Below are 16,901 nucleotides of genomic sequence, written 5' to 3'. Positions count from 1 at the left end.
GTGAACTAATGAGTTTAGAAAGAATTTATTCACAAAAATCAAGAAACATGTGCATTTCAGAAGTCCACACAATTTTCCATTAAACTACACATCGATTTACAAAAAACACAGCCATTGTCAACAGCACTGTAGGAAAACCCTTGGTCATAGCCTGAGCAAATTATCCACTATCTTCCTGGCCTCTTTGTTTCATGGTTTTCAAAGTATTTACCAATCCTTACCAAATGTAGTATTCAAGTTTTATTTTGCCAAATTCTGTTTCTGTTTTTGACTTTTCACCTTTGTAGAAAACAAGAGGACAGAAAGAAAATGTAATTCATTAGCAAATTGAACTAATTCAATTACTATATAAATTTACCCTTAAACAGCTACTCAGTACTAAACAGTTTGAAGTATATTACATGGTGTGGTACATTATAGGGTTCTAAATAGATCTGCCTAACTCTACATACGTTAAATTTAGTGCAATTCTCCAGAAAAAAGCAATAATTTTTACATTGAGGCAACATCACAAAACGTTTCATGTCTGTAAACAGATTTTACACAATACTTGAACATTTATTCTCAGTTGATTTTAAAGGGCAAAACATACTAAGAATACTGAAAATTTATTCTACATGCCAAATCCTAAGTATAGATGAGCTTTTATAAAAGCCCTTAAAATTCCATAGGTATCCTTTTAAAGAATGAAGTTTCTTTGGTCAAATTAGAAACTCACCCCATTTCAATTGCTTTGTGTGTTCATGTCCTGGCATCTTGGGTTTTCTTTAAGAGAAGCATGAATTTACTTTGTAGCATGGAGAAACTTTCTATTGGTAATTACAAGCTCAATGCTGCCTTGTCTCGTGAAACATGTTATTAACGGTTAATCCACACAACACCCCTTGTTAAACAGGTCATTATTATTACTGTCCCTTTCCAGCTGGGGGAACACACCAACAGAGGTCACAGAGTGAGTCAGGGCCAAGATTAGCAATGAAAAGCACCCAGTTTTCAGTGCTTCCCTTGGTCTACCTGGCCACATTTAATAGGTGAGATGGTCTGCCTGGACAGCCACGAAGAGTGGGAGCTGGCCCAGGACTTGTATAACCGAGCTCCTAATAAAGGCAGCCTTGTGCAGTTCGTGCCTCTGAATTTTATACACGTTACCCTAAAGTTGAACTGGTGGGGCTTTGCTAATATTCTTGACCTAAATCCCTTACTATTCTTCACCTCATGTTCCCATCACTACGCAAACCCAGTGAGTTTACCTGTGGTTTGCTTTACTTTGAACCCATTTGTGAGGAGAGAAAGGCAAATAGTACTGAGGGGATTTTATGACCTGAGGTAATATTTCTGGAAGGACTGAAATCTGTATTAATTTTCTGGAAATAATTAGACTTAATTTATAATTTTTGCTTTACCTATCTAAAATGTTTGAGAAAATCTTATGCACATGTACTAAAACTGATCTAAAATTCTAGACCTTGGCTAAGGTATAATTAATGAATTATCAGCTATATTTTATAACATTGACAGATAATGAAGCCATGACTTTTATAAATATTTCAACTTCTAAGGAAAAAACTTTTCACTGTAACAAGCATAGAGGTCTCTTAAAATATGTTTAAGAGGATGCTATTACCTAGAATGATGGAAAAACACAAACATATAACATGAAAAGATTAACTTGAAATGAAAAGATTACTAAGGTTATGTAGCTTGCACTGTTCTTGAAATGTGGATGGCATAAGTTACCAGTCATACTTATCAAAAATACATTCTTCTTTAATTGATCTAACATCTCACTAGGAAATAGATATTTCATCATATTATGATTGATCCATTGCTAACATACTCTGTTAATGCCATATAATATTTACTATAATAGATGGAATTGATAACATTTGTAAAACATTTTTGTTTTATATAATTAAATATGACCCTTCAAGTTTTCTATAATTTGGATAAAATGGAAAAACATTCCCCAGGGGAAAAATTAATAAAATATATAAAAGTTAGCAGAAAAAAGAACTAGAAATTCTGTTTATCCTGATATGTAAAAAAACCTGAATATTACATTAATAACCTTCATACATGAAAGAATAATGGTAAAGTAAAAAACAAACCTGGCCCAGATGATTTCACTGTTCACTTCTTTCACATATTTTTGATCAAAGAAAATAATTCTACACAAACATTTTCAGTGAAGAGATAAGAAGATATTACTGAGCTTTTGTTCGATCATAGAGCAGAACCGTTTGTAGTGTCACTTTATGAATGTCATTCTAAATACTTTAATTCTATAACATGAACAACTATTTGTAAGATGACAATGTATAACTTATCAACCAGCAATTTCTTACCGTTTGTTTTTCTGTAAATTTGTATTATTTCTACCCTTTTTTTATCTCCATGTATTCTTTTGTTTCCTTTTCTTTAAATAAAAAAAAAGAAGTAACAACCTTGCTTTACAACATCAGCATTGCTTTTATTCTAACATTTATAAAGAATGTCATAAGAAAAGAAAAACACAAGAGAATTTCTTTCAGAAGTGTAATTGGAAATTTCTAAGCAAAATACGTGCAAGCGAAATAAGATAGATAACAAATCCAAGCTAAACTGGCTTTATTTCAGGCTCACAAAAGAAACAACACTTAGAAAGCAATCAGTCTAACTAATCACATTAAGAGAACAAAGGAAGACAATGAAATAATCATTCCAAAAGATGTGGAAAAGTCTTAGCTACAACTCAATATTCTTGCATGATAAAAACTTTTCACAAAGTAAAAATAGAAGACAGTCTTCTTAATCTAATAAAAGATATCTATTATGGTTTATAACAAATAACATTTAAATGACATTTAAATTTCTCACCAAGTTTGTGACTATAGTAAGGTAACTCATATCACCACTTCTGTCCAGTGTGATACGAATTCCCTGGGCTATGCAATACTTCATAAAAGAAATAAAAACTATTAGATTTTTAAAAATAAATATATAGACACTGTTTGAAATTATTAAGATTATGAACACAAACTATCCCAAACCATCTTTAGATAAAATGTTAAAAATCATAAAATTAACATATCTGACTTGATTAGAAATTAAAAATTTTGAAAACAAAGTTTTAAGTTTGCATCAATCACATCAAACTTCTAGATGTAAATCTACTTCCAAAATGTACAAAATCCTTGAACTCAAAATTACCAAATATTACTGAGAAAAATAATGGAATGACAAAATAAAAGAATAGATCAAAAATTGCAAATATATTAATTCTCCACAAAGTTTTATATAGATTCAGTACAGTACCGATTGAAATCATTGCATTGATTTTATTAAAATTGGTATGTTCACTTAAAAATTCAGATGGACATGCAAGGTATCAAAATGAAGGTGGGCAATCCTGAATAAGAGCAAAGTCAGAATATTTACAATATCAGATAACTAGAGTTATCAAAACTTTACAATAATTTAGACTTTATGCTATCAACATAAAAATGGAAAAGCTAACTAATGGAATAAAATGCAGTCTAGAAACAATTCTAAACATAGGAAATCTATGATAATGACGACTATGTAATATACTGTGGGAAAATGAATTTTGTGCCCTGAGCACACAAAGAAGAATTCCAAGTGTATGTAGATCTAAGTGGAAATTATACATCAAGAGAAAACATTAATGATAGTATGTGTGGATACCTTTATGATCAATATAGTAACGTTTATTAAATGGCACATAAGATGACCAACCAAAAGATAATAATTGATAAATTCTAATTTGTAAAAATTAAGATATTCTATGTATTCAAATATATAATGACGATAATAGTTTAAAGAGCACAGTAGAAGAAAATGTTTGAAATATATATGATATATATGTAAACATATATAGAGAAATCATACATGGGGGTTATAAATTGAATATATAAAGTCAAAAGTTCAAATTAAGCAAAAGCACAAATAAAAAAGAGGTATCAAGTGAAAAGATTAATAGAAAATATGGGGAAATATTTAAACAAGCATTTCATATAAAGCATATTCAAATATCTAATAATCCCATATAAAAGTTCTCAACATTATTCACCACAATACATACCAATGAAAATCAAAATGTGACACTCCAAAAAAAAAAAAAAAAACATTGAGGATCAAATATTGCCAGCAAAAATGCAGATGAGTGCAATCTTTTTAGATAACTATTTGACATTATTTTCTTTAAAAAAAAAATAAAAACACTCAAGTCCCAGTAATTACACATGAATATTTAATACTGAAAAATAAAAGGAAATCTACATAAGTACACAGTTAATACTGATAAATACAGAAATAAATGGAATAATTTTCTAAATCCTGAGAAATTGGGCTGTACTACTTAACAGAGAGATTTCCCCAAAATATTTTGGATGTACTAAGGGAGAAATATTTTTGTAGAAAAAATAGGAAAGGGGCTGGGGATTTAGCTCAGCGGCATAAGTGCCTGCCTTGCAAGCAGGCAGTCGTGAGTTCGGTCCCCGGTACCAGTAAAAATGAAAATGAAAAAGACAAAAAAAAAAAAAAAAAAAAAAAAAAAAAAAAAAAAAAAAAGAAAAAATAGGAAAATAAATTATTTAAAAAATACTTGCCGTTTGTTTATTTTATTCTCTTTAAAATAAATTAATAATGTTAAAAGTGGTAGCTATTGTTGATCCTGTTGACTTGTTTTGAAGTCCTGTGTCACTTGCATTGTTCTGCTCTGATTTGCTTTATTCTGGTTTTGTTGTTGTTGTTGTTTTGTTTTACTCTCTTTAAAATTAAAAAAAAAAGGATTTTAAAATTAAAAATAATAGATCCAGGAGGCAAATGTGCGTGAGTTGAATCCCAGCCCACAGGGAAGCTATAGAACATTGCTCCCAGCCAGTAAGACCATGCCTAGCATCCCACATAACCAGAGGATGCACAGGAGATCCCTGCAGCCCCAAATGGGCCACACCCAGTGACCTCCAAGTAGCTAGCAGGGACCTGAATCAGTCCTGGGAGACAAACATGCACAAGTTGAGTCACAGTACATGGGGAAGCTTTGGAATGTTGCTTCCAGTTGGTAAGATTATGACCAGCATCCCAAATCACCAAAGAATACATGGGAGGTCCTCGGGGACCTAACTGGGTCATAACCAGTGACCTCCAAGCAGCTAGCAGGAGCCTGAATACAGTTCTAGGAGCCAAATGTGTGTGAGTTGAATCCCAGCACACAAGGAAGCTTTGAAACATGGCCTCATTGGTAAGACCATGCCTAGCATCCCAAATCACAGGAGGACTGATAGGAGGTCCTAACTGGGTCATTCCCAGTGACCTCCAGACAGCAAGCAGTTGCCTGCAATCTGCCCAAAGAGCCAAAGTGGGCCAGGTGATTCCCAGCATATAGAGAAAGCTTTGGAACATTGCTCAAAACCTGGAAAGATAGGAAAATGACAAAACAAAAGACCAAATGCAATTTCAAACTTCCAGCCCAACCCAAGCAAGCCTAGGAGACATGGACACAGAAGAAAATGTAACCCATACACCTGAAAGTCCTGAAATGATAACAGTTGAAGTAAAGAAAAAACTCCAGGAAGGTATAAAAGAATTCAGATCAGAAATAATCTCCCAGGTAAAAGAAGAATTGATAAATGTAATGAAAGAAATGCTGAACACAACCAAAGAAGATATAGTTTAAAAAAATTAGACCAACAATGCAAAAAGATGGAAACCCTGAATGAACAATATAAGAAACAAACAGAATGCATGAAGCAGATTCAAGAAGATATACAGGAAATATAAAATTCCATCAAAAGCTGGCAAAACTGCCTCAAAAAAAAGTGAAGATAGAATTGACTCAAAGTCAAAATTGCAGCTAGTGAACAGGAAAGGAAAGATCTTTTAAAAATAATAAACAATAAGGAAATAATCCAACAGCTGCAAAATGATGCAAAGAAAAACAGTATAAGATTGCTAGGTATAAATGAAAAAGAAGATGACAATACAAATGATATCGAGGGGGCTATTTACAGAAGTAATAGCTGAAAATTTCCCAAACATGAGAATGGAAACTGACATTCAGATCAGTGAAGCATATAGAACTCCAAATAGTCATAACCAAAATAAAACTACACCCAGACATATAATAATCAACATCCCAGACATCTAACATAAAAACAGAATACTAAAAGTTGCTAGAGAGAAAAGACAGATCACCTATACAGGAACGCCTATCAGAACACACTTTTCAGCACAAACACTGAAGTCAAGAAGAGCATGGAGTGAAGTATTTCAGATCCTAAAGGAAAATGACTTCCAATCCACACTGATGTACCCTGAAAAACTCCTTCAAAATGGATGGAGAAATAAGATACTTCCATGACAAAGAACAGCTGAAGAACTTCATGACCACCAAACCAACCCTGCAAGGAATGCTGAAAGACATTCCAGAGAGACATAGGAAAAACCACTAAGCAAGGCAAACAAACAGAGTGGAAAGGTAAAGAATCAACAGCAGAAAGATAACAAGTCAAAAGTAAACTAATATATATCAGATGTAACCATTAATGTAAATGGCCTCAACTTACCACTTAAAAGAAACAGACTGGCAGAACGGATCAAGAAACAACATCCAATGATATTCTATATACAAGAAACCTATGTAACTCAAAAGGAAACTCATAGACTGAAAGTCAAGGGATGGAAAACAATACACCATGCAATAGGAACCCAAAGAAAGCAGGTGTAGCTATTCTATTTTCAGACAATGTGAACTTCAAAGCAATAATGATCCGAAGAAATAAGGAAGGTCACTACATACTAGTTAAGGGAAAACTTCAAGAGGAAGAGATAACAATCATAAATATATATCCACCAAATTTGGGAGCACACAGCTATACAAAACAAGTATTAACAGAAATGAAAAACCAAATAAGCAATAACACAATTATAAAGGAGACATTAACACACCATTGGCACAAAGGGACAGTTCAACTAGAGAGAAAATCAGCGAAGAAATAACAGAACAGAAATAACAAATCACACCTGTGAACAAATGGTTTTGGTGGATGTATACAGAGTGTCCCACCCAACAAAATCAGAATAGACATTATTCTCAACAGCACATGGAATGTTCTCTAAAATAGACCATATACTAGCCCATAGAAAATGCTTCAGTAAATGCAAAAATAATTGAAATTATCCCAAGCATATTATCAGATCATAACACCATGAAACTAGAAATTAAGGACAAAAAAACTACAAAAACCTCACAAACACATGGAAATTGAATAATACACTCTTGAGCAATCAGTGGGTCACAGAGGAAATGAAAGAAGAAATTAAACAATATTTGCAGGCAAATGAAAATACATCTTACCAGAAACTGTGAGATTCAATGAAAACAGTCCTCAGAAGAAAATTTATTGCAGTGAATTTACACATTAGGAAAACAACCTGATGCTATACATCAAACATCTAGAAAAAGAAGAGGAAGTCTAGCCCAAAACCAAAAGAAGGGAGGAAATTATAAAGGTCAGAACAGAAATCAATGCAATAGAGACTAAGAAATCAAAGAGTTGGTTCTTTGAAAGAATAAATAAAATTGATAAGCCCTTAACCAACCTTACATAAAAGGAAAGAAAAAAACTCAAATTCATGCAATAAGGAATGAAAAGTGTGAAATCACTACAGACCCTGTGGAAATACAAAAGATCATCAATACCTCTTATGGATTAAGATCTGGTGGTCAATAATGCCAGCTGGATTACATCAGTATGGCACTGAGTGAAAATGCTCCACCTGAAGAAAGTTGCCAGCATAAGTAGGTGGAGAAGGAGGAGAGTGTTAAGGCATTGAGGCATTGATGTGTTATTGTGTTGAAGCATTGTGGGTTCTCTACGTGTTGCTGTTTTAGCCATTGGTCTCTTGGAGAAGCTTTGGTCCTCACATCGAACATTGTTTCCTGGCTCCAGAAGGGGAAGATGTGTGCCACATGGCCTCCAGGATGAACTCATCACGCTGGCTTCCTGGCATGTATCTGACTCTGCTTGTCATTGAGGAGCTCAGGGCCTCCGTGTCACTGAAGATGGCTGTGTTGCTTTTCAGGATAGCCCTGGTCTTTTTGTGAATGTGATTTCTCAGCTCCAGCATAGAACCCTCAACCCACCAGCACAGCTCCTTCACCCTGATAGCACAGGTTTTCTGGATTCCACCTTTGACCTTTGGACACTCCCAGAATGGATCCATAAAGAGACTGGAGTGAGTCCTTCTTGTGGGCTCTGGACCTCCAGTTGGACTCATGGGAGGCATTGTCATGAGCTCTGGGTTTTCATCTGGACTCATGTGGGACATTGCTGTGGGGTTTAGGCCCTTGACTAAATATTCTATGTCTTTGGTGTTGTGGATAGATTTCCTGCATTTTCTTGTGTTAACTCCCAGTGACCATTATAAAAATATTATAAACTCTATGTCCTGATTCTAGTTGTTCTCTGCACAACCCCTGACTACAATACCTATTTCAAAAACCTCTAATCTCATAGGCTTGATAATGCAGAGGAAATGGGCAGATTCTTCAAAACATATGAATTACCAAAGCTGGGTCAAGAAGATGTAAAACTGCTGAATAACCCAATTTCAATTAACAAAATTGAAAATGTTATTAAATCCTTATCAACAAAGAAAAGCCAAGGTCCAGCTGATTCATTGTGGATTTTTACAAGAAATTCAAAAAAGATTTAGTGTGGACATTCCTCAAACTCTTCAATGAAATTAAATGGGGAGCAATTCTCCATAACTCATTCCTGGAAGCAAATATTATTCTAATACCAAAACCTGGGAAAGACCCAACCAAAAAAAGAGAAGTGCAGGCTAATCTCCCTAATGAACATAGATGCAAAAATTCTCAATAAAATATTGGTAAACAGAATGCAGCAAATCATCAAGAAGATTATACACCATGACCTAATGAGATTCATCTCAGGAATGCAGGAATATTTCAAAATATGCAAATCAACAAGTGTAATTTACCATATCAATAGAGCCAAAAATAAGAACCACATGGTCATTTCTTTAGATGCAGTAAAAGCTTTTGGTAAGGTCCAACACTTATTCATGATAAGACTCTTACAGAAAATTGGAATAGATGGTTTTTATCTCAATTTGATAAAAGCCATCTATGACAAACAGCCAGCATCATATTAAGTGGCCAAAAACTGAAAGCCTTTACACTAAAATCAGGAACAAGACAAGGATTTTATTACAGGAGCTTTGTAATAAAATTCAATATAGTGCTGGAAATACTAGCCAGAGCAATTAGACAAGAGAGAGAAATAAAAGAGTAAGGACAAGAAAAGAAGTTAAATTATCATCATTTGCAGATGACATGATACTCTACATAGAAGACACCCAAAACTCCACTGAAAGCTTTCTAAATATCATAAATAAATTCAGTAATGTAGCTGGATACAAAGTCAACACTCAAAAATCAATAACATTCCTATACACTATCAACAAAATTACCAAGAGAGAAATAGGAGAAGCCATACCCTTCACAGTAGCATCCAAAAAGAATGAAATACTTAGGAGTCAATCTAACAAAAGAAGTAAAAGATCTATTGAGGGAAAATTGTAATACCCTGAAAAAAGAAATCAAAGAGGACCTCAAAAAAGGGAAAGATATCATTTGTTCATGGATGGGAAGAACAAACATTGTGGAAATGGCCATTCTCCCAAAATTGTTATACATATTTAATGCAATCCTCATGAAAATAACACTAACATATTTCACATATCTAGATAAATCACTTCTAAAATTCATCTGGAACCAGAAGAGACCTTAGAATTAGCAGTTCTAAGCAACAAAGGCAAAGCAGGGGGCATCACAATTCCTAACTTGAAGTTATACTACAAAGTTACTGTAATAAAATCAACATGGTACTGGAACAAAAACAGACCTGAACGTCAATGGGATAGATTAGAAGATAAAACAACAACTACAAACACATTCAGATACCTTACCTTTGATAAAGGGGCCAAACATGTCCACTGGAAGAAAGATAGTCTCTTTAATAAATGATGCTGGAAAAATTGGCTCTCCATGTGCTGAAAACTAAAGCTAGACCCATGCCTATCTCACCATGTACTAAACTAAAGTCAGAATGGATCAAAGATCTAAATATTAAAACAGAAACACTAAATCTGTTGGAAGACAAAGTAGAAATCTTGAAGACATGGGGTAGGTAGAGGATTCATGAACAAGAATCAAAATGCACAAGAAATACTTCACAGAATCAGTAACTGGGATCATGTCCTATTAAAGAGTTTTTCCATGTTGAAAGAAATCTCCAGCATAGTGAAAATAAAACCCACAAATTAGAAAAAAATCTTAGTGAACTATCCCTTAGACACAGGGCTTCTGTTTAGATCATACAAAGAGTTAAAAAAAATCAGATTCCCCCAAATTAAAAGATCCGTTCCAAAAATGGGCATCTGAGTTGAATATACAGTTATCAGATGAAGAAATACAAATGACAAATAAATACATGAAAAAATGTTCAGCATCACTGATCATGAAAGAAATGCAAATTAAAACAACACTGAGATACCATCTCACTCCAGGAAGAATGATCAGGATCAAGAAAACTACCAACAACAAATGCTGGAGAAGCTGCAGGGAAAAAGGAACTCTCCTGCACTGTTAGTGGGAGTGTAGACTGGTGCAACCACTGTGGAAGTCATTCTGTGGGCCTCAAAAAGCTGGGATTGGAAGTTCATTACACCCAGCTATTCCACTTCTGAGCATATATATTCCCAGAAGAACTGAAAACATCATACCACAGTGATATATGTGCACCCATGTTTATAGCAGCACAATTTGTAATAGCCAGATCTTGGAAACAACTTAAATTTCCATCAACTGAGGAATGAATAAAAAAGATGTATTTTTATACAGTGGAGTACCACTCTGCTATAAAGAATGATCATATTGAAATATTTATAAGTAAATGGGTACATCTCAAGACCATACTCATAAGTGACATAAATCAAACTCACATATGTAAATACTGTATAGTCTCCCTTTTGTAAGCAAAGGCAAGAGTACATAAGATACAAAAAATACAGTGAAAGGATAAGAATCTGCTTAAAAGGGAAAAATAATATCTCAGAGAAAATGAGGGAAAAAAAGAAAAGAAAAATATCTAAAATTATATAGATGGTGGGACTTAGGTGGCTGCACAAGAAGGCAATTTGCCATCCCTCTTGGTAACTGCTTCTGGCATGGGCCAGGAGGAGAACTAGTGGTGACCGGAGACCCGGCCATGGTGGGACTTAGGCAATTTGTGTGCCTCTTGGTAAGCACCTCTGGCGTGGGCCTGGAGGAGAACCAGTCAGATGTTCCTATGAGTCTACTGGTACGCTGGCTGAGAATCAAACATCTTCTCCCCACGCCCTTCTCACTGTCAGTTACTGGGGCAGAGGTCTGAGCATCTCTTGGGAGGATGACCATATGCAATATAGCAAATATGGCCATTTTCCTTCTATTTTCTGTTTGAAGGTAAAGGTTATTTTCTTTTTTTTAAAAATTTTATTTAAGAGAAAAAGAGAAAAACACAAAACAAAACAAAGCGGTATAAGGGTACACGTAATACAGAACTACAAAAAAAAAACAGTAAGAAATCACCTGTTAATAGATTACATATTATCATCTTAGAAATAGTTGCTCAAATCACAGTATCAAAGAATACAAAGTGGACATTCAAACAGAGAGACTGCAAACAGCTGTGTTCAATGATCCAAAAACATTAATATAGTCAGCTATTTAACACCCCTAAACACACTTGCTGTTATATCCGTTAGAGCTCTTTTTTTCCTCCCTCTCTTTTTTACAACAAAATTTACACATTTTGGATTTTTCTCTGTTATGTTTTGTAATGATTGTTTTGCTCTATTCAATATTCTCCTTTGATTGGTTTTATAATTTTCTGTTATTGATTTGATTTTGCTATACCTAATTGACTGGACAACTATTGTGAAGATAACGAGATATTCTATAGTAACTATTGCTACTATCCCAGTATCCTGCTGTGAAGTTCTATACCAATGTCACTGCACTGTCTCGATTGACTCTGTTCTATCTTGTTCTGTTGTATTTTAACTACATTAAAAATAAAATTACCAAAAAAAACCTTTATAAACACATTTAAGATAGCTGATTGCACTGCAAATTCTATAAGTTTTTGGAACAAAACAGTTAACATTCATAGTATTGGAACAATTTTACATATTATTACATGGTGATCTGAGGAACTCTTGAAGATCATTATGTAAAATAACCTCAGTTATGCTCCTGCCACTTTGTTTTGAAGACCTATATTGTCAGTGTTTTCAGCTCTTTGCTATTGTTATCCGTGTTTTTCTAGGAATGTGTTTTCTTTTGTTTTGCCCTCTAATACAGAAAGAATAGGTATACATGTGGAGACTCATACATGCATAGAACTTCTCCTAAAATTTATGAGAATTGATTACATATAATGCATGATGAAATGACCAACTACTTTGAAGAAAAGGAGACTCTAAGGTACCCAATGCTGATTCCATAGTGTCATGCTGTCAAACCCAGCAATACTATTATTCTTTATCCAGAGTGATTTTAGTCTGTTTTGTATTGTTTAATTTCAACATACATAAAGCTTTGGACAGCTATTTTGAAGAGAATGAGAGATATTATGGCAGCCATTGTTGACTTCTCTATTGTCTGGTTTTGAAGGCCTAAAATGCCTTCATCATCCTGTTCTGATAAATTTAATACTATTTTGTTTTGTATGAATTCATTGTGTGTGAAGATATGGACAACTATTTAAAAGAAAACAAGGGACAATATGATAGAAAGTGATGATCTGCTGTTTTCTTTGAAATCTGTGTCACATTGTTTTCTTCTGATGTGCTTTGTTCTGTTTTATGTTTAGTTTTATGCTCTTTAAAATAAAATTTTAAAAATTAAATTAAACATAAATACTTGCCTTTGTTATATTCTTATAAATTTTAAAATTTGAGTACATTTTTGTGCATTTTGTATTTATACAACTTATAGTGGTAGACTCTACAGAAAGATTTAATTTATACATGTATTATGCATAAGTAGCATACTATGAACAAAACATTACTAATGGAATAGATATTAATTTTGTAACAACTGACAGGCTACAGTCTCTATCTGTATGATGCTTTGTAGGCTACATTTCACTATACATATAAAATATATACATACATAAGTGCACATACATATTATAAATGCAAATGAGTTTACCTATCTACTATTCATTAATCAAAAAGGCACAGTATTCTCAGACATTTAAGAAAGTATGCCACATTAGTCTCAAACTATTTTGCAAGTTCCAAGGACTTCAGAACATCTCAGAAATTCAAAAGGTCTGTGAGTCTGCTGATGTTTATAAAATGTTTTGTATATGCTTGTATATGTATAGCTGAATACATTTCACCAAAATCATTTCAAGCACAAGCCTCTTTATTCAATTTTATATTATTTTTTCTGGCTCACTGTGGACAAAAAAAAAAAGAATTACTTCTTCCTCCACTTTCTGGACAAAATATGAACTCAAAATAATCTGTAGTCAATAACTTCAAATTTAAGTTTTTAAAACTCAGATTTGGAGAAATGTTGAGCTAGGTTAAGGCTCAAGTTTAATTTCCATAGCATAAATACTCCAAATGTAATCAGTTTTGCTAAACCCCCTACAACTATTTCAAGAGTAGTAGCACATAATTAAACTTACACTTTGTCTTTCAAAGCCAAAAGGCTTCATACAGTCATTGCTAAATAGAATATTTTGACCAGCTGTGTCATATTTACATCATTTAAACAACTAACAAGAACAAAGTGGGTTGTATTGACCTTTGCTATCCTAATTGGATTTTATTTTGGGCATGGTATACCAGGGGATTGAATCCAGGTCTTTTGCCCTGAATTACATTCTCAGTCCTTTTTCTTCTCTTTTTCTCTTTTCTTTTCTTTTCTTTTCCTTGAGACAAGGTGATTCTAAGTCACTTGCTTAGAAATCCTCCTGCTTTTGTTGACCAAATGAATTAATACTATTTTAAGGAAACATAAAAAGGAGCACCCCCAAAATATTCACTTCTTGTAGTCCTTAGTAAACAGACTTTGAGACAGAAGCTTTGTCTTGTTACTTTTTTCTCATTGCTGAGTCAAAATAACAGATGCCCAAAATTAAGGAAAGGAAGGTTTATTTAGGTTAGTTTGTAGAAGTTTAAGTCATAATCAGCTGGCTCCAATGCAGGGTGGCATGACAGAGGGGCAACAGTTCATGGCAGTGACAGAAGACAGCAAAAGCAAGAAGAAAAAGGAGTGTTGGAGAGCAAGCCTCTTTCCCTCCTGTATGTTTTATGCAGACCACCTGCTCTAGGGTGAGTGTAGCACTTACACTCTCTCTGTGTCCTGCTCCTGCACAGACTTAGGTTGCTGATAAAGTGGGGAACCTGGCCCAGGATTGAGTGAGTTAAACTTCTAAACTTCTCAAATTGACACGATGAATCAACCATTACAGGCTTAGGCACATTTACTTTCTTGCAAGCAATCTTGGGATCAACACCAGGACTGGTCAGTGGGGGAAGATGCATTTACAACAAAATGTACGCACTATACAAAGATGCATTTACAACAAAAACATAGATTGTCCTGTTTGAGGGGCTCTAGAATCTAGAATGGACTGTTAAGTGTCATCTAGAACTGGAGCAAATGGAGAGGACTTTGTTCCCTTGCATCAACAGTGAGTAGTGAACTGGCATTCTCCCAAAGGACATAAATTTGAGCTAGGATGTGTCCTTTCTGGGCTTAGCCAAGTCCCTGAAGAACTCGCTGATTCAGGTGTAAGGTATCAGTCACCAAAACTCCCACTGTTAGGAAACGAGTGGTTTAGTTCTTGAAGGAAATAAGGGTTGATGTAGGAAGCTCACTGTACAATCAACAAGGGTAGCATAAAGGAAAAGCAGTCACACATTTTGGATCCAAAAACTTGGAGGTGAATATGCTTCTTTGTTAACTGTGGGAATTTGAATAAGTCATTTAACCCAATGTAATTTCACATTAAAAACAAAATAACAGCACATATCTTTAAACATGACAATAACACATATGTTAAAGTTTTGTTCTAACATGTGCAAAAGGACATTGCAATCTGTAGATCATACTATTCAAGTTCAGTTACTGTTATTTTGCAGAAAGTAGGCTCAAAATAACAGTCTATTTTAAGTCAATATTCACTTAAGTGTACACATTGATAATTGGAATTAACAAACACAATTATAGGAAAAACAAATCCAACAAAAAGATATAATTTGGTTAACCTAAACTTTATTCACTTTTTCTTACATTTATTCATTTACCAAATAATACATTACTGTGAATATATTCGGTGAAAATCTTATATCATTAGGACAGTCATGCTGTGATACAGTTGAACATGGTTAGACACTGACCATCTTTAATTTTGAAAGAAAATACACTACTCAACTCTCTGTGTCAGTATGCTATATATAAACAGGCCTGGAAGACTATTCCCAGTAAAAGTTATCAAGGTCTGTGTCCCCAAACATCCCTCACTAAACCTTTTCATCACTGCTATATACTATATAATTTTCTTTTTAAAAGAAGACACAGTAAAGCCATACTGCTCCATAAACATTCAACATACAATCTCTCACAGTTTCACTTATATTTGAGGACTCAGCACAGGAACCAGGTCCTATGAGGTATATGTCACAGACAGCACAGCAGGCATGTGTGGGCATAATATTTCATATCACCTACACAGCTTCCTTTATAATCTTGTTACAGGTTCTACTGTCAAGAATTGATGAATACAAAATGGTCACATAATTTTTACCCTCTGTCAAAAAAAGTCAAGAAGCAGTTTTGTTGCCTTTTTTTCAAGTTGGCAAATAAATAAGTGCAGATATAAACCACTGTCAAGCTAAAACCATGACACATTTCTCTAAAAGGTGACCTGTCGCTAGTTTAGTAAATACTATGCTAAATTCTCTCGTTGTTCTGAATACCATGGAAGTGAGTGTTCTTTTTATGAAGTAAAAATATACATGGGGAAGGAGTACACACCAATAAATTAAGTAATTTTAAAACCTATGATTACTTTCTTCTAAATATAAATTCATGTTTAGTTTCATGAATTAAATCAATACACAATTATGAAATTTGAATTGTATTGAATAGTCTTAGAGGAAACATGAGAACTACAAAGAATAAGATTGAAATTTTATTTATTGATGACTGCGTCCTAAAGTTGTAGAAAATTTGCCTGACCAAGGAAATGCATTTGGAAATATACAGATCTGCCTTGCATTAAAAGTTGCACCAGTTACTGGTTACAATTAAGTCATTGCAAAACTTGGTGACTGAAAAGAACAATCATCTTACTTGCTTATGATTTGGGCTGCTCTTTCCATATAGCTGCAATCAGCTGGTGATCTGATGGTGGCCTCAGCTCAGAAGGCTCTTATCGCCGTCTTACCAGGCAGGCTAGCTCAAGCTTCCACATGACTGCAGTGTTAACAAAAGCACGAAAGCCCAATCTAAGATTCATCAGGATTTTTTGTGTGTGTCTGCAAGCATGTCATTTGCTAATGTCCCCCATACACAAGCCCAGATCAGTGAGTTAAGGGACTGTAAGAGTACAGATATCAATCATTAGGGGCCATCACTGCCACTACCTACCAAAGAAGCCAACTAAATAAACGAGAGTGGCATGGTTTGTAGAGATATAACTAAAGCTAAATTACAAACAAACGAAGGTCAAATCTATGACGATTACTAACTGGCTGTGTGACATGCAAAAACCACATTTTGCATCTCAAATTCCTGAATTATGTAA

The sequence above is a fragment of the Cavia porcellus genome, unplaced genomic scaffold (genome assembly GCF_034190915.1).
Source record: "Cavia porcellus strain 051 isolate PalLab524CR breed Dunkin Hartley unplaced genomic scaffold, mCavPor4.1 scaffold_10, whole genome shotgun sequence".
NCBI lineage: Eukaryota > Metazoa > Chordata > Mammalia > Rodentia > Caviidae > Cavia > Cavia porcellus.
The sequence above is the reverse complement of the archived record's forward strand: the minus strand, read 5'-3'. Positions refer to the sequence as shown.